At 60.3% G+C, this 19,955-nt stretch overlaps 2 non-coding genes across 2 annotated transcripts; both read left to right on the top strand.

Annotated features, from left to right (window-relative positions):
- Positions 1–8,731: 8,731 nt before the first annotated feature.
- On the top strand, positions 8,732–8,850 carry LOC131867334 (5S ribosomal RNA). Its single transcript, XR_009365893.1, has one exon. It is a non-coding gene; the product is annotated as a 5S ribosomal RNA (ribosomal RNA).
- Positions 8,851–16,307: 7,457 nt separating this feature from the next.
- On the top strand, positions 16,308–16,426 carry LOC131867333 (5S ribosomal RNA). The gene has a single exon (XR_009365892.1). It is a non-coding gene; the product is annotated as a 5S ribosomal RNA (ribosomal RNA).
- The last annotated feature ends 3,529 nt before the right edge of the window (positions 16,427–19,955 follow it).

Raw genomic sequence — 19,955 nt, 5'->3', positions numbered from 1 at the left:
ACCGCATAGCAATCGGGGTGCGAGGCGAGGGATGCGGCGAGAAGGACCCAACGGCTAGACGGAAGAGGCTTCGGGTCCGCCTCGGAATGGTCCAAGCATCGGACGCGCTTGGGGCGACTACCAGTGACAACCCCTTATCCCGCGACGCGTCCGATACACAGATAGTTCCAAGGCGGCCGAGGAGCCTCACCGCATAGCAATCGGGGTGCGAGGCGAGGGATGCGGCGAGAAGGACCCAACGGCTAGACGGAAGAGGCTTCGGGTCCGCCTCGGAATGGTCCAAGCATCGGACGCGCTTGGGGCGACTACCAGTGACAACCCCTTATCCCGCGACGCGTCCGATACACAGATAGTTCCGAGGCGGCCGAGGAGCCTCACCGCATAGCAATCGGGGTGCGAGGCGAAGGATGCGGCGAGAAGGACCCAACGGCTAGACGGAAGAGGCTTCGGGTCCGCCTCGGAATGGTCTAAGCATCGGACGCGCTTGGGGCGACTACCAGTGACAACCCCTTATCCCGCGACGCGTCCGATACACAGATAGTTCCAAGGCGGCCGAGGAGCCTCACCGCATAGCAATCGGGGTGCGAGGCGAGGGATGCGGCGAGAAGGACCCAACGGCTAGACGGAAGAGGCTTCAGGGCCGCCTCGGAATGGTCCAAGCATCGAACGCGCTTGGGGCGACTACCAGTGACAACCCCTTATCCCGCGACGCGTCCGATACACAGATAGTTCCGAGGCGGCCGAGGAGCCTCACCGCATAGCAATCGGGGTGCGAGGCGAGGGATGCGGCGAGAAGGACCCAACGGCTAGACGGAAGAGGCTTCAGGGCCGCCTCGGAATGGTCCAAGCATCGGACGCGCTTGGGGCGACTACCAGTGACAACCCCTTATCCCGCGACGCGTCCGATACACAGATAGTTCCGAGGCGGCCGAGGAGCCTCACCGCATAGCAATCGGGGTGCGAGGCGAGGGATGCGGCGAGAAGGACCCAACGGCTAGACGGAAGAGGCTTCAGGGCCGCCTCGGAATGGTCCAAGCATCGGACGCGCTTGGGGCGACTACCAATGACAACCCCTTATCCCGCGACGCGTCCGATACACAGATAGTTCCGAGGCGGCCGAGGAGCCTCACCGCATAGCAATCGGGGTGCGAGGCGAGGGATGCGGCGAGAAGGACCCAACGGCTAGACGGAAGAGGCTTCAGGGCCGCCTCGGAATGGTCCAAGCATCGGACGCGCTTGGGGCGACTACCAGTGACAACCCCTTATCCCGCGACGCGTCCGATACACAGATAGTTCCGAGGCGGCCGAGGAGCCTCACCGCATAGCAATCGGGGTGCGAGGCGAGGGATGCGGCGAGAAGGACCCAACGGCTAGACGGAAGAGGCTTCAGGGCCGCCTCGGAATGGTCCAAGCATCGGACGCGCTTGGGGCGACTACCGTTGCCAACCCCTTATCCCGCGATGCGTCTGATACACAGATAGTTCCGAGGCGGCCGAGGAGCCTCACCGCATAGCAATCGGGTTGCGAGGCAGATTATTGGGAAGGGAACCCCCTGGGATGCGGCTCAAGCAGTGCCCAAAGGGACTGGAATGCGGAATCACATCGAGAGACCCAAATGCTATACGAGGGCTCAAATCGAATTATCGATTTGGCCACGACATGGACGCATCGGAACGACTACCTTTGCCGAACCACTCGCAATTGCATCCATACCGAAACCAATAGACATTTCCGTTAGAGCCCTCGCATAGCATTCGGGAATCTCGCATGCCCCTCTAAATCGACCAATGCTGGCGCTCAATGAAAATCCGAGCGCTACCACCGTTCGAGCGCCAGCATTGGTCGAGTTAGAGGGGCACGGGGGAGAATGCTCCAGTCAACACCTCCCCTATATAAGTTATTTGTCCGATTCTCGCACAACCGTAGTCTGCCTCGTCGAATCAAACAACGGTCCCAGATTCCGACTTCCGTTCCGTAGAGACCCAAAAGCTAGATGGAGGCTCGCAAGAAAGAGAGTCGGCGCATAGCAATCGGGTTTCTCGAACGTTTAGGGACCGAGCTCACTTGCGGATAGGGCAAAATCCGCCAAGCAACCCAAAAGCTAGACGGGGGCTCGAATCGAATCGCCTAGGCGGCCACAACAACGACGTGTTGGATCGACTACCAGTGCCAAACCATTCAGCAAGACTAGTCTGTGTCGAGGCCGGATAGAGATTCTCAGAGAGCGCCCGCATAGCATTTAGGAGACCTGCCGCGTCCCTCACACTCGACAAATGGTGGTGCACGTTTATAAATCCGAGCGATCCCAACCCTTTCAAGCACCAACATCGGTCGAGATAGAGGGGCACGGAGGGGGCTGCGTGAGACAACACAGTCCCCTATATAAGTTATTTGTCCGATTCTCACACATCCGAAGAATGGTCATCAAATCGGACAACAGCCCAAACTTCCGACTTCCGTCCCAGAAAGCCCAAGAGCTATCTAAAACGTTCATGGCCGGAACTCGATCGCGGCTATACCAGTCCGCCAAGCAACCCAAAAGCTAGACTGGAGCTCTAGTCGAATCACCTCTGTGGCCATTGCAAGGACGTGTTGGAGCGACTACCATTGCCGAACCATTCCGCAGGTCGAGTCCATACCAAGGCCGCATAGAGATTCACGATGAGCTCCTGCATAGCAATCAGGAGACTTGCCGTGTCCATCACAATCGATAAATCCTGGTGCAAGATTTTTGCATCCGAGCGCTCCAACCAGTCGAGCACCAGCATCAATCGACATAAACGGGCACGGGGGGAGGATGCTCGAGAACACTACCTCCCCTATATAAGTTATTTGTCCGATTCTCAAGCAGCCGAAGTCTGGTCATCGAATCGGGTCAAAGACCACAACTTCCGACTTTACCCACAATGCAAGTCATCGAATCGAACATCGGCCCCCGAGTCGGACTCCATGCGTATGTCAGGTCATCGGACCCAAATTCCGCCTTCCTGCGCATGGCGGGCCATCAATATCAACTCGGTCATCAGACCCAAACTCCGCCTTTTTGCGTATGGCACGCCTTCAAATCGGTCATCGGACCCAAATTCCGCCTTCCTGTGCATGGCGGGCCATCAACATCAACTCGGTCATCGGACCCAAATTCCGCCTTTCTGCGCATGGCACGCCATCAACTCGGTCATCGGACCCAAATTCCGCCTTCCTGCGCATGGCAGGTCATCGGACACAAATTCAGACCTCGCCAATATGCCTACGTATCGAATCGGTCATCGGACCCAACTTCCGACTTCATCCATACTGTAGGGTCTTTGAGGTTGGCGCGGTGCGCTCAACCCAGGGAGTCGACCCATCGAAGCATACACCTCCCCTATATAAGCTATTTGTCCGATTCCCACACCTGTGTAGTTTGCACCTCTGACCAGGACATCGACCCCAACTTCCGAACTCGACTGCAACGACGGCACCAGCGCCTTGGTGCGCACCTTGCGACGCACAGTCCCAACATTCGCCTTCCTGCACATGGCAGGTCATCGGACCCAAATTCCGACCTCGCGAGTATGCCTACATATCGAATCGGTCATCGGACCCAACTTCCGACTTCATCCATACCGTAGGGTCTTTGAGGTTGGCGCGGTGCGCTCAACCCGGGGAGTCGACCCAACGAAGCATACACCTCCCCTATATAAGCTATTTGTCCGATTCCCACACCTGTGTAGTTTGCACCTCCGATCAAGACATCGACCCCAACTTCCGAACTCGCCTCCAACGACCGAACCAGCGCCTTGGTGCGCACCTTGCAACGCACAGTGCCAACATTCGCCTTCCTGCACGTGGCAGGTCATCGGACCCAAATTCCGACCTCGCGAGTATGCCTACATATCGAATCGGTCATCGGACCCAACTTCCGACTTCATCCATACCGTAGGGTCTTTGAGGTTGGCGCGGTGCGCTCAACCCGGGGAGTCGACCCAACGAAGCATACACCTCCCCTATATAAGCTATTTGTCCGATTCCCACACCTGTGTAGCTTGCACCTCCGATCAGGACATCGACCCCAACTTCCGAACTCGACTAAAAAGACCGCACCAGCGCCTTGGTGTGCACCTTGCAACGCACAGTGTCAACATTCGCCTTCCTGCACATGGCAGGTCATCGGACCCAAATTCCGACCTCATGAGCATACCTACTAATCGAATTGGTCATCGGACCCAACTTCCGACTTCATCCATACCGTAGGGTCTTTGAGGTTGGCGCGGTGCGCTCAACCTGGGGAGTCGACCCATCGAAGCATACACCTCCCCTATATAAGCTATTTGTCCGATTCCGACACCTGTGTAGTTTGCACCTCCGCTCAGGACATCGACCCCAACTTCCGAACTCGCCTGCAACGACCGAACCAGCGCCTTGGTGCGCACCAAAAGTGCGCACTTTTGGAGGGCACTTTTGTGCGCTCCAAAGGTGCGCACTTTTGGAGGGCACTTTTCTGCGCTCCAAAGGTGCGCACTTTTGGAGGGCACTTTTTGGAGGGCACTTTTCTGCGCTCCAAAGGTGCGCACTTTTGGAGGGCACTTTTTGGAGGGCACTTTTCTGCGCTCCAAAGGTGCGCACTTTTGGAGGGCACTTTTTGGAGGGCACTTTTCTGCGCTCCAAAGGTGCGCACTTTTGGAGGGCACTTTTTGGAGGGCACTTTTCTGCGCTCCAAAGGTGCGCACTTTTGGAGGGCACTTTTTGGAGGGCACTTTTCTGCGCTCCAAAGGTGCGCACTTTTGGAGGGCACTTTTCTGCGCTCCAAAGGTGCGCACTTTTGGAGGGCACTTTTTGGAGGGCACTTTTCTGCGCTCCAAAGGTGCGCACTTTTGGAGGGCACTTTTTGGAGGGCACTTTTCTGCGCTCCAAAGGTGCGCACTTTTGGAGGGCACTTTTTGGAGGGCACTTTTCTGCGCTCCAAAGGTGCGCACTTTTGGAGGGCACTTTTGTGCACTCCAAAGGTGCGCACTTTTGGAGGGCACTTTTCCTGTGCTCCAAAGGTGCACACCTAGGTGAGCACCTTCGACCACACCTTGTAGCACACCAAACTCTGACTTTCGACTTCATCCGCAATGCAGGGTCTTTGAGGTTGGCGCAATGCGCACAACCAGGGGAGTCGACCCATCAAACCCAACACCTCCCCTATATAAGCTATTTGTCTGATTCTCATACATGCGTAGCCTGCAGGAGCAATTAGGACATCGACCCCAACTTTCGGCTTCTAAACGAAAACAAGGTCTTTGAGGTTGGTGTAATGCGAACAACTAGGGGAGTCAACCCATCAAACCCAACACCTCCCCTATATAAGCTATTTGTCTGATTCTCATACATGTGTAGTCTACAGGAGCAATTAGGACATCGACCCCAACTTTTGACTTCTTAACGAAAACAAGGTCTTTGAGGTTGACGTAATGCGCACAACCAGGGGAGTCGACCCATCAAACCCAACACCTCCCCTATATAAGCTATTTGTCCGATTCTCATACATGTGTAGCCTGCAGGAGCCATTAGGACATTGACCCCAACTTTTGACTTCTTAACGAAAACAAGGTCTTTGAGGTTGGCGTAATGCGCACAACCAAGGGAGTTGACCCATCAAACCCAACACCTCCCCTATATAAGCTATTTGTCTGATTCTCATACATGTGTAGCCTGCAACAACGATTAGGACATCCACCCCAACTTCTGAATTCGTCTGCGTTGACCGCACCAAAGGTGCACGCCTTGGTGCTCACCAAAATCCGACTTCCGACTTCTTCTGCTATGCGGGGTCTTTGAGGTTGGCGCAGTGCGCACAACCAGGGGAGTCAACCCACCGAATGCAACACCTCCCCTATATAAGCTATTTGTCTGATTCTCATACATGCGTAGACTGCAGCAATGATTAGGACATCCACCCCAACTTTTGACTTCTTAAACAAGACAGGGTCTTTGAAGTTGGTGCAGTGCACACAACCAGGGGAGTCGACCCATCAAACGCAACACCTCCCCTATATAAAGCTATTTGTCCGATTCTCATACGTGTAGTCTGCAGCAGCGATTAGGACATCGACCCCAACTTCCGAATTCGTTTGCATTGACCGCACCAAAGGTGCACGCCTTGGTGTGCACCCTGGAGTGCACTTTGGTGCTCACCTCGGTGCACACTTTGGTGTGCACCTCGGTGTGCACCAAAGGTGCGCACCTTGGAGCGCACCAAAGGTGTACACTTTGGAGCGCACCACATAGGGTCTTTGAGAGGTTGGCGCAGTGCGCACACCAAGGTGGGTGTTGAGGTGCGTGCCGAGGTGGGTGGGTGCTAGGGTGCGCTCCATGGTGGGTGCCAGGGTGGGTGCGTGCTAGGGTGGATTCCAAAGAGGGTCATAGGGTGGGTGCCAAGGTGGGTTGGTGATATAGTGGGTTCAAAGGTGGGTACTAGGGTGGGTTCCAAGGTGGGTCACAAGTTGGGTGCCAGGATGCGTGGGTGTTAGGTTGGGTGCCAAGGTGGGCTCCTGCGTGGGTGGGTGCTAGGGTGGGTTTCAAGGTGGACGCGAGGGCGGGTGCCAAGGTGGGTAACAAGTTGGGTGTTAGGATGGGTGAGTGCTAGAGTGGGTGCCAAGGTGGGTGGGTGCTAAGGTGGATGCCAAGGTGGTTCACAGGGTGGGTGGGTTCTAGGGTGAGTTCCAAGGTGGGTCACAGGTTCAGTGCTAGGGTGGGTGTCAAGGCGGGTGTCGAGGTGCCTGGGTGCTAGGGTGTGGATGCCAATGTGGGTCATAGGGTGGGTACTAGGGTGGGCTGCAATGTGGGTGCCAAGGTGGGTAACATGCTCGGTGGGTTCTAAATTGGGTGCCAGGGTGGGTGTGCACCCACCTTGCCCGAGGTGGGTGCCAAGGTGCCAGTGTGGGTGGGTGCTAAGGTGGATGCCAAGGTGGGTGAGAAGGTGGGTGATAGGTTGAGTGGTAGGATGGGTGGGTGCCAAGATGGGTCACAGGGTGGGTGCAAGGGTGGGTAGGTGCTAGGGTTGGTGTCAGGGTGGGTGGGTGCTAGGTTGGGTTCCAAGGTGGGTGCGAGGGTGAGTGTCAAGGTGGGTCACAGGTTAGGTGCTAGGATGGGTGAGTGCTAGGGTGCAAAGGTGCCAGGGTGGGTGCTAGGATGGGTCGATGCTAGGGTGAGTGGCAAGGTGGGTCCACAAGTGTCAAGGTGGGTGCCGAGGTGGGTGCCAAGTCGGCGACTGCTATGGTGGATGCCAAGGTGGGTCACGGGGTGGGTGCCAAGTTGCTAGGTTGGGTTCCAAGGTGGGTGCCAACGTGGGTGCTAGGGTGCGTGGGTTAAAGGGTGTGTCACAACGTGGGTGCCAGGATGGGTGCGCACCCACACTGGCCAAGACGGGTGCGGGTGCAAGGTTGGGTTCCAAGCCCGGTCACAGGCTGGGTGCTAGGATGGGTGGGTGCCAAGGTGGGCACCAGGGTGGGTGCACCCACCCTGGCCAAGGTGGGTCACGGGGTGGGTCCTAGGGTGGGTAACGGGGTGGGTACTAAGGTGCGTGCCAAGGTGGGTCATAGGGTGGGTGCCAAGGTGGGCACCAGGGTGGGTGTGCACCAACCCTAGCCAGGGTAGGTCACGGGGTGGTTGTCGGGGTGGGCGTCAAGGAGCCAAGGTGGGTGGCAAGTAGCCAAGTTGCGTGCCAAGGTGGGTGTCGGGGTGGGTGCCAAGGATCCAAGGTGGGTGCCAAGGAACCAAGGTGGGTGTCTGGGTGGGTGCCGAGGTGGGAGCCAGGGTGGGTCCCAAGGTGAGTGCAAAGGTGGGTGCCAGGGTCAAGGTGAGTGCCAATGTGGGTTCCAAGGTGCCAGGGTCAGGGTGAGTGCCAATGTGGGTTCAAAGGTGCTAAGTTGGGTGCGAGGTTGGGTGCGAGGGTGGGTGGGTGCCAAGGTGTGCTAGGTGGAAGCCCGGGTGGGTCGGCATCCCATGGGTGTCGAGTTGGGTGCCTGATGGGTGCTTCTTGTCAAGTTTTAGTCGTCGGGACTCATTTCGAGCCTTAGAGGTCGTTTCTTGTCCGGTTGCCCTGTCTTCGACCTGGGAACCCAATTTTGGTCCTCGGGTCCCATTTTTTTTTGTCTCGCATCCCACTTTTGGCCTGTGGCCTTTTCGGGGTCGATTCTCGTTTTGGGCATCAGAGCATGTTTCTTCTCCTAAAACCCAATATTTGTTTATTAAGTCTCGGAACACATTTTTGTTCTCGTGGACCCATCATGGGTCTTGGAACGCATTTGTGGTCCTTGGGTCCCATTTTGCATCCCGAAACTTGTGTTTTGGTGCTTGATCCCTATTTTGGGTGCCCACCTTGCACCAAGTGCGCACCCGGGGCAAACCGAGCGCCTTGGTGCACCGGGGCAAGATCGAGCGTGCACCCGAGGCGCCCCGAACATGCACCAAGGTGCACTCGGCCCACATGTGAGCGCAGGTCGTTGCGCCCGAGGTGGTGTGTGGGCACCGCGTTGCAGACGGGACACTGCACGCACACGACGCCCCCTCCAGGTGCACGCACGTAGGCCGGGCCGGGTGCACACCCGACGCCCTAGCAAGGTGCGCGCACCCGGGCAGGGCTCACACTTGGCGAACGGGGCGCACTTCGCGAGGGAGGGTGTGCACCTCGACGGGGGTGGGTGGCCGGGGTGGATTCGCACGTGGGTCGCGGTTTGCTAAGTACACACTGCGACAAGCTCATAACGGGTGCGATCATACCAGCGTTAGTGCACCGGATCCCATCAGAACTCCGCAGTTAAGCGCGCTTGGGCCGGAGTAGTACTGGGATGGGTGACCTCCCGGGAAGTCCCGGTGTTGCACCCTTTTTTAGTTTTTCGCCGGGCGTCGCAATGCTATTTGAATAAACCTTTTGCCCGTTTGCGTTCTCGTCGGGGCCGGGCCGGGCCGGGGTGCGCTGCCCGCACTACCGCGCGCGCGGGGGCGACACCGAGCGCGCACCCGAGGCGCCCCGAGCACACAGGCCACGGTGCAACCCGGGCGTTGTGCGCGCACCCCGGTGCGCCCGAGGTGCTGCGCGCGCACCCAGGTGAAATCGGTGTGCACCTCGGCCAGTGCGCGCTCGGTCGAGTCGCGCACGTTGGCCAAGGTGCACGGTGATGTTTCTTACTCTAAGGTTCCGCACCAGACGCCCGGGACAGGTGAGCGAAGCTGGGCGGGGCCGGGTGCGCGGCCGGGGCAGGTGCACGCAGCTGGAGAGAGCTTTGGAGCACACTTCGGAGCGCACCAATGATGCGCTCCATTCAAAAGTTTCCTGAAAAGGCAAAAAAAGTTGAGATTATAGAATTTCCCACTTGAGAGATTGTAAAAAAAAAAAATTTAAAATGAAGGAAACGCGGGTGCCAAGGTGTGCGCAGCCCAGCCAAGGTGTGCGCACCAAGGCGCCCACCCTGGCGAAGGTGCACGCAAGGTGCGCACCCGAGGCAAACCGGACAATTAACCCAACTTTCGACTTCGCGCGCACCTTGGAGCGCACTTCGGAGCGCTCCTTGGTGCGCACCAATCTTGGGCACCTCGGAGTGCACCATGGCGCCCACCAAGGTGCGCACCCGGGGCAAACCGAGCTCCGACTTCGTGCGCACCTTGGAGCGCACGAAAGGTGCGCACCATGGCGCCCACCAAGGTGCGCAGCCCAGCCAAGGCGTGCGCATCAAGGTGCGCACCCTGGCGAAGGTGCGCACCCGGGGCAAACCGAGCTCCGACTTCGTGCGCACCTTGGAGCGCACAAAAGGTGCGCAACCCAGCCAAGGTGTGCGCACCCCAGTCAAACCGAGCTCCGAATCGTGCGCACCAGAGGTGCACGCCATCGTGCGCACCTTGGAGCACACTTCGGAGCCCTCCTTGGTGCGCGCCGATGTTGCGCACCTCGGAGCGCACCCGGGGAAAACAATGCAATTAACCCGACTTTCGACTTCGTGGGCACCTCGGAGCGCTCTCGGGTTCGCACCTCGGAGCACACCGAGGTGCGCACCTTTGATGCGCTGCCTTCACCAATTTCCAGAAAAGGCAAGAAAACATTGAGAAGGTGTGCGCACCGAGGTGCCCACCCTGGCGAAGGTGCACGCGAGGTGCGCACCCGGGGCAAACCGGGCTCCGACTTCGTGCACGCCGCACCTTGGAGCACACTTCGGAGCGCTCCTTGGTGCGCACCAGGGCGCGCAACCCCGCCGAAGGTGCACGCGAGGTGCGCACCCGGGGCAAACCGGGCTCCGACTTCGTGCACGCCATGGTGCGCACCGCGGCGAAGGTGCGCACCCGGGGCAAACCGGGCTCCGACTTCGTGCACGCCGCACCTTGGAGCACACTTCGGAGCGCTCCTTGGTGCGCACCAGGGCGCGCAACCCAGCCGAGGTGCCCACCCCGGCGAAGGTGCACGCGAGGTGCGTACCCGGGGCAAACCGGGCTCCGACTTCGTGCACGCCGCACCTTGGAGCACACTTCGGAGCGCTCCTTGGTGCGCACCATGGTGCCCACCAGGCCGCGCAACCCAGCCAAGGTGTGCGCACCAAGGTGCACGCGAGGTGCGCACCCGGGGCAAACCGGGGTCCGACTTCGTGCACGCCGCACCTTGGAGCACACATCGGGGCGCTCCCGGGTTCGCACCGGCGTTGCGCACCGTGGTGGGCACCTCGGAGCACACCAAGGTGGGCAGCGAGGTGCGCACCTTTGATGCGATGCCTTCACTAATTTCCATAAAAGGCAAAAAAAAAACGAGATTTTAAAATTTCCGTTTTGAAAGATAGTGAGAAAAAGGGAATGCTGGTGCCATCTTGAGCCCGCCCTGGTGCGCAGCCCAGCCAAGGTGTGCGCACCAAGGTGCCCACCCTGGCGAAGGTGCGCGCCCGGGCAATTAACCCAACTTCCAACTTCGCGCGCGCCAGGGTGGGAGCGCACCCAACAACCGGGCCTGGGAAGAGCCAATGCGAGAAACCCCACCAAACGCTCTGACAAAAAAAGAGGGGGCGCTCCAGTAACCCCGCTTCGGAGCGCACCCTGGGCAAACCCAGCCAAGGTGCCCACCCCGGCCAAGGTGCAGGCGAGGTGCGCACCCGGGGCAAACCGGGCTCCGACAACGTGCACGCCGCACCTTGGAGCACACTTCGTAGCGCTCCCGGGTGCGCACCTCAGAGCACACCAAGGTGGGCAGCGAGGTGCGCACCTTTGATGCGCTGCCTTCACTAATTTCCAGAAAAGGCAAAAAAAAAAGGAGATTTTAAAATTTCCGTTTTGAAAGATAGTGAAAAAAACGGAACGCGCGTGCCATCTTGAGCCCGCCCTGGTGCGCAGCCCAGGTAAGGTGCCCACCCTGGCAAAGGTGCGCACCCGGGCAATTAACCCTACTTCCGACTTCGTGCGCGCCAGGGTGGCAACCGGGCCTCGGAAGAGCCAATGCGAGAAACCCCACCAAACGCTCCGACAAAAAAAGAGGCGGCGCTCCAATAACCCCGCTTCGGAGCGCAGCCGGGGCAAACCCAGCCAAGGTGCCCACCCCGACGAAGGTGCACGCGAGGTGCGCACCCGGGGCAAACCGGGCTCCGACAACGTGCACGCAGCACCTTGGAGCACACTTCGAAGCACTCCCGGGTGCCCACCGGCGTTGCGCACCGTGGTGGGCAGCGAGGTGCGCACCTTTGATGCGCTGCCTTCACTAATTTCCAGAAAAAGGCAAAAAAAAATGAGATTTTAAAATTTCCGTTTTGAAAGATAGTGAAAAAAAAGGAACGCGGGTGCCATCTTGAGCCCGCCCTGGTGCGCAGCCCAGGCAAGGCATGCGCACCAAGGTGCCCACCCGAGGTGCACACCCGGGGCAAACCGGGCTCCGACTTCGTGCAGGCCGCACCTTGGAGCACACTTCGGAGCGCTCCTTGGTGCGCACCATGGTGCCCACCAGGGCGCGCAACCCAGCCAAGGTCTGCACACTAAGGTGCCCACCCCGGCGAAGGTGCACGCGAGGTGCGCACCCGGGGCAAACCGGGCTCCGACTTCGTGCACGCCATGGTGCCCACCGCGGCGAAGGTGCACGCGAGGTGCGCACCCGGGGCAAACCGGGCTCCGACTTCGTGCACGCCGCACCTTGGAGCACACTTCGGAGCGCTCCTTGGTGCGCACCATGGTGCCCACCAGGGCGCGCAACCCAGCCAAGGTGTGCGCACCAAGGTGCACGCGAGGTGCGCACCCGGGGCAAACCGGGGTCCGACTTCGTGCACGCCGCACCTTGGAGCACACATCGGAGCGCTCCCAGGTTCGCACCAGCGTTGCGCACCTTTGATGCGCTGCCTTCACTAATTTCCAGAAAAGGCAAAAAAAAACGATATTTTAAAATTTCCGTTCTGAAAGATAGTGAAAAAAACGGAACGCGGGTGCCATCTTGAGCCCTTCCTGGTGCGCAGCCCAGGCAAGTTGTGCGCACCAAGGTGCCCACCCTGGCGGAGGTGCGCGCCCGGGGCAAACCGGGCTCCGACTTCGTGCACTGCATGGTGCCCACCAAGGCGCGCAACCCAGCCAAGGTGCCCACCGCAGCGAAGGTGCACGCGAGGTGCACACCCGGGGCAAACCGGGCTCCGACTTCGTGCACGCCGCACCTTGGAGCACACTTCAGAGCGCTCCTTGGTGCGCACCAGGGCGCGCAACCCAGCCGAGGTGCCCACCCCGGCGAAGGTGCACGCGAGGTGCGCACCCGGGGCAAACCGGGCTCCGACTTCGTGCACGCCATGGTGCCCACCGCGGCGAAGGTGCGCACCCGGGGCAAACCGGGCTCCGACTTCGTGCACGCCGCACCTTGGAGCACACTTCGGAGCGCTCCTTGGTGCGCACCATGGTGCCCACCAGGCCGCGCAACCCAGCCAAGGTGTGCGCACCAAGGTGCACGCGAGGTGCGCACCCGGGGCAAACCGGGGTCCGACTTCGTGCACGCCGCACCTTGGAGCACACATCGGGGCGCTCCCGGGTTCGCACCGGCGTTGCGCACCGTGGTGGGCACCTCGGAGCACACCAAGGTGGGCAGCGAGGTGCGCACCTTTGATGCGATGCCTTCACTAATTTCCATAAAAGGCAAAAAAAAAACGAGATTTTAAAATTTCCGTTTTGAAAGATAGTGAGAAAAAGGGAATGCTGGTGCCATCTTGAGCCCGCCCTGGTGCGCAGCCCAGCCAAGGTTTGCGCACCAAGGTGCCCACCCTGGCGAAGGTGCGCGCCCGGGCAATTAACCCAACTTCCAACTTCGCGCGCGCCAGGGTGGGAGCGCACCCAACAACCGGGCCTGGGAAGAGCCAATGCGAGAAACCCCACCAAACTCTCTGACAAAAAAAGAGGGGGCGCTCCAGTAACCCCGCTTCGGAGCGCACCCTGGGCAAACCCAGCCAAGGTGCCCACCCCGGCCAAGGTGCAGGCGAGGTGCGCACCCGGGGCAAACCGGGCTCCGACAACGTGCACGCCGCACCTTGGAGCACACTTCGTAGCGCTCCCGGGTGCGCACCTCAGAGCACACCAAGGTGGGCAGCGAGGTGCGCACCTTTGATGCGCTGCCTTCACTAATTTCCAGAAAAGGCAAAAAAAAAAGGAGATTTTAAAATTTCCGTTTTGAAAGATAGTGAAAAAAACGGAACGCGCGTGCCATCTTGAGCCCGCCCTGGTGCGCAGCCCAGGTAAGGTGCCACCCTGGCAAAGGTGCGCACCCGGGCAATTAACCCTACTTCCGACTTCGTGCGCGCCAGGGTGGCAACCGGGCCTCGGAAGAGCCAATGCGAGAAACCCCACCAAACGCTCCGACAAAAAAAGAGGCGGCGCTCCAATAACCCCGCTTCGGAGCGCAGCCGGGGCAAACCAAGCCAAGGTGCCCACCCCGACGAAGGTGCACGCGAGGTGCGCACCCGGGGCAAACCGGGCTCCGACAACGTGCACGCAGCACCTTGGAGCACACTTCGAAGCACTCCCGGGTGCCCACCGGCGTTGCGCACCGTGGTGGGCAGCGAGGTGCGCACCTTTGATGCGCTGCCTTCACTAATTTCCAGAAAAAGGCAAAAAAAAATGAGATTTTAAAATTTCCGTTTTGAAAGATAGTGAAAAAAAAGGAACGCGGGTGCCATCTTGAGCCCGCCCTGGTGCGCAGCCCAGGCAAGGCATGCGCACCAAGGTGCCCACCCGAGGTGCACACCCGGGGCAAACCGGGCTCCGACTTCGTGCAGGCCGCACCTTGGAGCACACTTCGGAGCGCTCCTTGGTGCGCACCATGGTGCCCACCAGGGCGCACCCGAGGCAAACCGGGCTCCGACTTCGTGCACGCCGCACCTTGGAGCACACATCGGAGCGCTCCCAGGTTCGCACCAGCGTTGCGCACCTTTGATGCGCTGCCTTCACTAATTTCCAGAAAAGGCAAAAAAAAACGATATTTTAAAATTTCCGTTCTGAAAGATAGTGAAAAAAACGGAACGCGGGTGCCATCTTGAGCCCTTCCTGATGCGCAGCCCAGGCAAGTTGTGCGCACCAAGGTGCCCACCCTGGCGGAGGTGCGCGCCCGGGGCAAACCGGGCTCCGACTTCGTGCACTGCATGGTGCCCACCAAGGCGCGCAACCCAGCCAAGGTGCCCACCGCAGCGAAGGTGCACGCGAGGTGCGCACCCGAGGTGCACACCCGGGGCAAACCGGGCTCCGACTTCGTGCACGCCGCACCTTGGAGCACACTTCAGAGCGCTCCTTGGTACGCACCAGGGCGCGCAACCCAGCCAAGGTGCTCACCCCGGCGAAGGTGCACGCGAGGTGCGCACCCGGGGCAAACCGGGCTCGGACTTCGTGCACGCCGCACCTTGGAGCACACATCGGAGCGCTCCCGGGTTCGCACCAGCATTGCGCACCTTTGATGCGCTGCCTTCACTAATTTCCAGAAAAGGCAAAAAAAAGAAAAAAATGAGATTTTAAAATTTCCGTTTTGAAAGATAGTGAAAAAAACGGAACGCGGGTGCCATCTTGAGCCCGCCCTGGTGTGCAGCCCAGGCAAGTTGTGCGCACCAAGGCACCCACCCTGGCCAAGGTGGGTCACGGGGTGGGTCCTAGGGTGGGTAACGGGGTGGGTACTAAGGTGCGTGCCAAGGTGGGTCATAGGGTGGGTGCCAAGGTGGGCACCAGGGTGGGTGTGCACCAACCCTAGCCAGGGTAGGTCACGGGGTGGTTGTCGGGGTGGGCGTCAAGGAGCCAAGGTGGGTGGCAAGTAGCCAAGTTGCGTGCCAAGGTGGGTGTCGGGGTGGGTGCCAAGGATCCAAGGTGGGTGCCAAGGAACCAAGGTGGGTGTCTGGGTGGGTGCCGAGGTGGGAGCCAGGGTGGGTCCCAAGGTGAGTGCAAAGGTGGGTGCCAGGGTCAAGGTGAGTGCCAATGTGGGTTCCAAGGTGCCAGGGTCAGGGTGAGTGCCAATGTGGGTTCAAAGGTGCTAAGTTGGGTGCGAGGTTGGGTGCGAGGGTGGGTGGGTGCCAAGGTGTGCTAGGTGGAAGCCCGGGTGGGTCGGCATCCCATGGGTGTCGAGTTGGGTGCCTGATGGGTGCTTCTTGTCAAGTTTTAGTCGTCGGGACTCATTTCGAGCCTTAGAGGTCGTTTCTTGTCCGGTTGCCCTGTCTTCGACCTGGGAACCCAATTTTGGTCCTCGGGTCCCATTTTTTTTTGTCTCGCATCCCACTTTTGGCCTGTGGCCTTTTCGGGGTCGATTCTCGTTTTGGGCATCAGAGCATGTTTCTTCTCCTAAAACCCAATATTTGTTTATTAAGTCTCGGAACACATTTTTGTTCTCGTGGACCCATCATGGGTCTTGGAACGCATTTGTGGTCCTTGGGTCCCATTTTGCATCCCGAAACTTGTGTTTTGGTGCTTGATCCCTATTTTGGGTGCCCACCTTGCACCAAGTGCGCACCCGGGGCAAACCGAGCGCCTTGGTGCACCGGGGCAAGATCGAGCGTGCACCCGAGGCGCCCCGAACATGCACCAAGGTGCACTCGGCCCACATGTGAGCGCAGGTCGTTGCGCCCGAGGTGGTGTGTGGGCACCGCGTTGCAGACGGGACACTGCACGCACACGACGCCCCCTCCAGGTGCACGCACGTAGGCCGGGCCGGGTGCACACCCGACGCCCTAGCAAGGTGCGCGCACCCGGGCAGGGCTCACACTTGGCGAACGGGGCGCACTTCGCGAGGGAGGGTGTGCACCTCGACGGGGGTGGGTGGCCGGGGTGGATTCGCACGTGGGTCGCGGTTTGCTAAGTACACACTGCGACAAGCTCATAACGGGTGCGATCATACCAGCGTTAGTGCACCGGATCCCATCAGAACTCCGCAGTTAAGCGCGCTTGGGCCGGAGTAGTACTGGGATGGGTGACCTCCCGGGAAGTCCCGGTGTTGCACCCTTTTTTAGTTTTTCGCCGGGCGTCGCAATGCTATTTGAATAAACCTTTTGCCCGTTTGCGTTCTCGTCGGGGCCGGGCCGGGCCGGGGTGCGCTGCCCGCACTACCGCGCGCGCGGGGGCGACACCGAGCGCGCACCCGAGGCGCCCCGAGCACACAGGCCACGGTGCAACCCGGGCGTTGTGCGCGCACCCCGGTGCGCCCGAGGTGCTGCGCGCGCACCCAGGTGAAATCGGTGTGCACCTCGGCCAGTGCGCGCTCGGTCGAGTCGCGCACGTTGGCCAAGGTGCACGGTGATGTTTCTTACTCTAAGGTTCCGCACCAGACGCCCGGGACAGGTGAGCGAAGCTGGGCGGGGCCGGGTGCGCGGCCGGGGCAGGTGCACGCAGCTGGAGAGAGCTTTGGAGCACACTTCGGAGCGCACCAATGATGCGCTCCATTCAAAAGTTTCCTGAAAAGGCAAAAAAAGTTGAGATTATAGAATTTCCCACTTGAGAGATTGTAAAAAAAAAAAATTTAAAATGAAGGAAACGCGGGTGCCAAGGTGTGCGCAGCCCAGCCAAGGTGTGCGCACCAAGGCGCCCACCCTGGCGAAGGTGCACGCAAGGTGCGCACCCGAGGCAAACCGGACAATTAACCCAACTTTCGACTTCGCGCGCACCTTGGAGCGCACTTCGGAGCGCTCCTTGGTGCGCACCAATCTTGGGCACCTCGGAGTGCACCATGGCGCCCACCAAGGTGCGCACCCGGGGCAAACCGAGCTCCGACTTCGTGCGCACCTTGGAGCGCACGAAAGGTGCGCACCATGGCGCCCACCAAGGTGCGCAGCCCAGCCAAGGCGTGCGCATCAAGGTGCGCACCCTGGCGAAGGTGCGCACCCGGGGCAAACCGAGCTCCGACTTCGTGCGCACCTTGGAGCGCACAAAAGGTGCGCAACCCAGCCAAGGTGTGCGCACCCCGGTCAAACCGAGCTCCGAATCGTGCGCACCAGAGGTGCACGCCATCGTGCGCACCTTGGAGCACACTTCGGAGCCCTCCTTGGTGCGCGCCGATGTTGCGCACCTCGGAGCGCACCCGGGGAAAACAATGCAATTAACCCGACTTTCGACTTCGTGGGCACCTCGGAGCGCTCTCGGGTTCGCACCTCGGAGCACACCGAGGTGCGCACCTTTGATGCGCTGCCTTCACCAATTTCCAGAAAAGGCAAGAAAACATTGAGAAGGTGTGCGCACCGAGGTGCCCACCCTGGCGAAGGTGCACGCGAGGTGCGCACCCGGGGCAAACCGGGCTCCGACTTCGTGCACGCCGCACCTTGGAGCACACTTCGGAGCGCTCCTTGGTGCGCACCAGGGCGCGCAACCCCGCCGAAGGTGCACGCGAGGTGCGCACCCGGGGCAAACCGGGCTCCGACTTCGTGCACGCCATGGTGCGCACCGCGGCGAAGGTGCGCACCCGGGGCAAACCGGGCTCCGACTTCGTGCACGCCGCACCTTGGAGCACACTTCGGAGCGCTCCTTGGTGCGCACCAGGGCGCGCAACCCAGCCGAGGTGCCCACCCCGGCGAAGGTGCACGCGAGGTGCGTACCCGGGGCAAACCGGGCTCCGACTTCGTGCACGCCGCACCTTGGAGCACACTTCGGAGCGCTCCTTGGTGCGCACCATGGTGCCCACCAGGCCGCGCAACCCAGCCAAGGTGTGCGCACCAAGGTGCACGCGAGGTGCGCACCCGGGGCAAACCGGGGTCCGACTTCGTGCACGCCGCACCTTGGAGCACACATCGGGGCGCTCCCGGGTTCGCACCGGCGTTGCGCACCGTGGTGGGCACCTCGGAGCACACCAAGGTGGGCAGCGAGGTGCGCACCTTTGATGCGATGCCTTCACTAATTTCCATAAAAGGCAAAAAAAAAACGAGATTTTAAAATTTCCGTTTTGAAAGATAGTGAGAAAAAGGGAATGCTGGTGCCATCTTGAGCCCGCCCTGGTGCGCAGCCCAGCCAAGGTGTGCGCACCAAGGTGCCCACCCTGGCGAAGGTGCGCGCCCGGGCAATTAACCCAACTTCCAACTTCGCGCGCGCCAGGGTGGGAGCGCACCCAACAACCGGGCCTGGGAAGAGCCAATGCGAGAAACCCCACCAAACGCTCTGACAAAAAAAGAGGGGGCGCTCCAGTAACCCCGCTTCGGAGCGCACCCTGGGCAAACCCAGCCAAGGTGCCCACCCCGGCCAAGGTGCAGGCGAGGTGCGCACCCGGGGCAAACCGGGCTCCGACAACGTGCACGCCGCACCTTGGAGCACACTTCGTAGCGCTCCCGGGTGCGCACCTCAGAGCACACCAAGGTGGGCAGCGAGGTGCGCACCTTTGATGCGCTGCCTTCACTAATTTCCAGAAAAGGCAAAAAAAAAAGGAGATTTTAAAATTTCCGTTTTGAAAGATAGTGAAAAAAACGGAACGCGCGTGCCATCTTGAGCCCGCCCTGGTGCGCAGCCCAGGTAAGGTGCCCACCCTGGCAAAGGTGCGCACCCGGGCAATTAACCCTACTTCCGACTTCGTGCGCGCCAGGGTGGCAACCGGGCCTCGGAAGAGCCAATGCGAGAAACCCCACCAAACGCTCCGACAAAAAAAGAGGCGGCGCTCCAATAACCCCGCTTCGGAGCGCAGCCGGGGCAAACCCAGCCAAGGTGCCCACCCCGACGAAGGTGCACGCGAGGTGCGCACCCGGGGCAAACCGGGCTCCGACAACGTGCACGCAGCACCTTGGAGCACACTTCGAAGCACTCCCGGGTGCCCACCGGCGTTGCGCACCGTGGTGGGCAGCGAGGTGCGCACCTCTGATGCGCTGCCTTCACTAATTTCCAGAAAAAGGCAAAAAAAAATGAGATTTTAAAATTTCCGTTTTGAAAGATAGTGAAAAAAAAGGAACGCGGGTGCCATCTTGAGCCCGCCCTGGTGCGCAGCCCAGGCAAGGCATGCGCACCAAGGTGCCCACCCGAGGTGCACACCCGGGGCAAACCGGGCTCCGACTTCGTGCAGGCCGCACCTTGGAGCACACTTCGGAGCGCTCCTTGGTGCGCACCATGGTGCCCACCAGGGCGCGCAACCCAGCCAAGGTCTGCACACCAAGGTGCCCACCCCGGCGAAGGTGCACGCGAGGTGCGCACCCGGGGCAAACCGGGCTCCGACTTCGTGCACGCCATGGTGCCCACCGCGGCGAAGGTGCACGCGAGGTGCGCACCCGGGGCAAACCGGGCTCCGACTTCGTGCACGCCGCACCTTGGAGCACACTTCGGAGCGCTCCTTGGTGCGCACCATGGTGCCCACCAGGGCGCGCAACCCAGCCAAGGTGTGCGCACCAAGGTGCACGCGAGGTGCGCACCCGGGGCAAACCGGGGTCCGACTTCGTGCACGCCGCACCTTGGAGCACACATCGGAGCGCTCCCAGGTTCGCACCAGCGTTGCGCACCTTTGATGCGCTGCCTTCACTAATTTCCAGAAAAGGCAAAAAAAAACGAGATTTTAAAATTTCCGTTCTGAA

The sequence above is a fragment of the Cryptomeria japonica genome, unplaced genomic scaffold, assembly GCF_030272615.1.
Source record: "Cryptomeria japonica unplaced genomic scaffold, Sugi_1.0 HiC_scaffold_168, whole genome shotgun sequence".
NCBI lineage: Eukaryota > Viridiplantae > Streptophyta > Pinopsida > Cupressales > Cupressaceae > Cryptomeria > Cryptomeria japonica.
The sequence above is the reverse complement of the archived record's forward strand: the minus strand, read 5'-3'. Positions and strand labels throughout refer to the sequence as shown.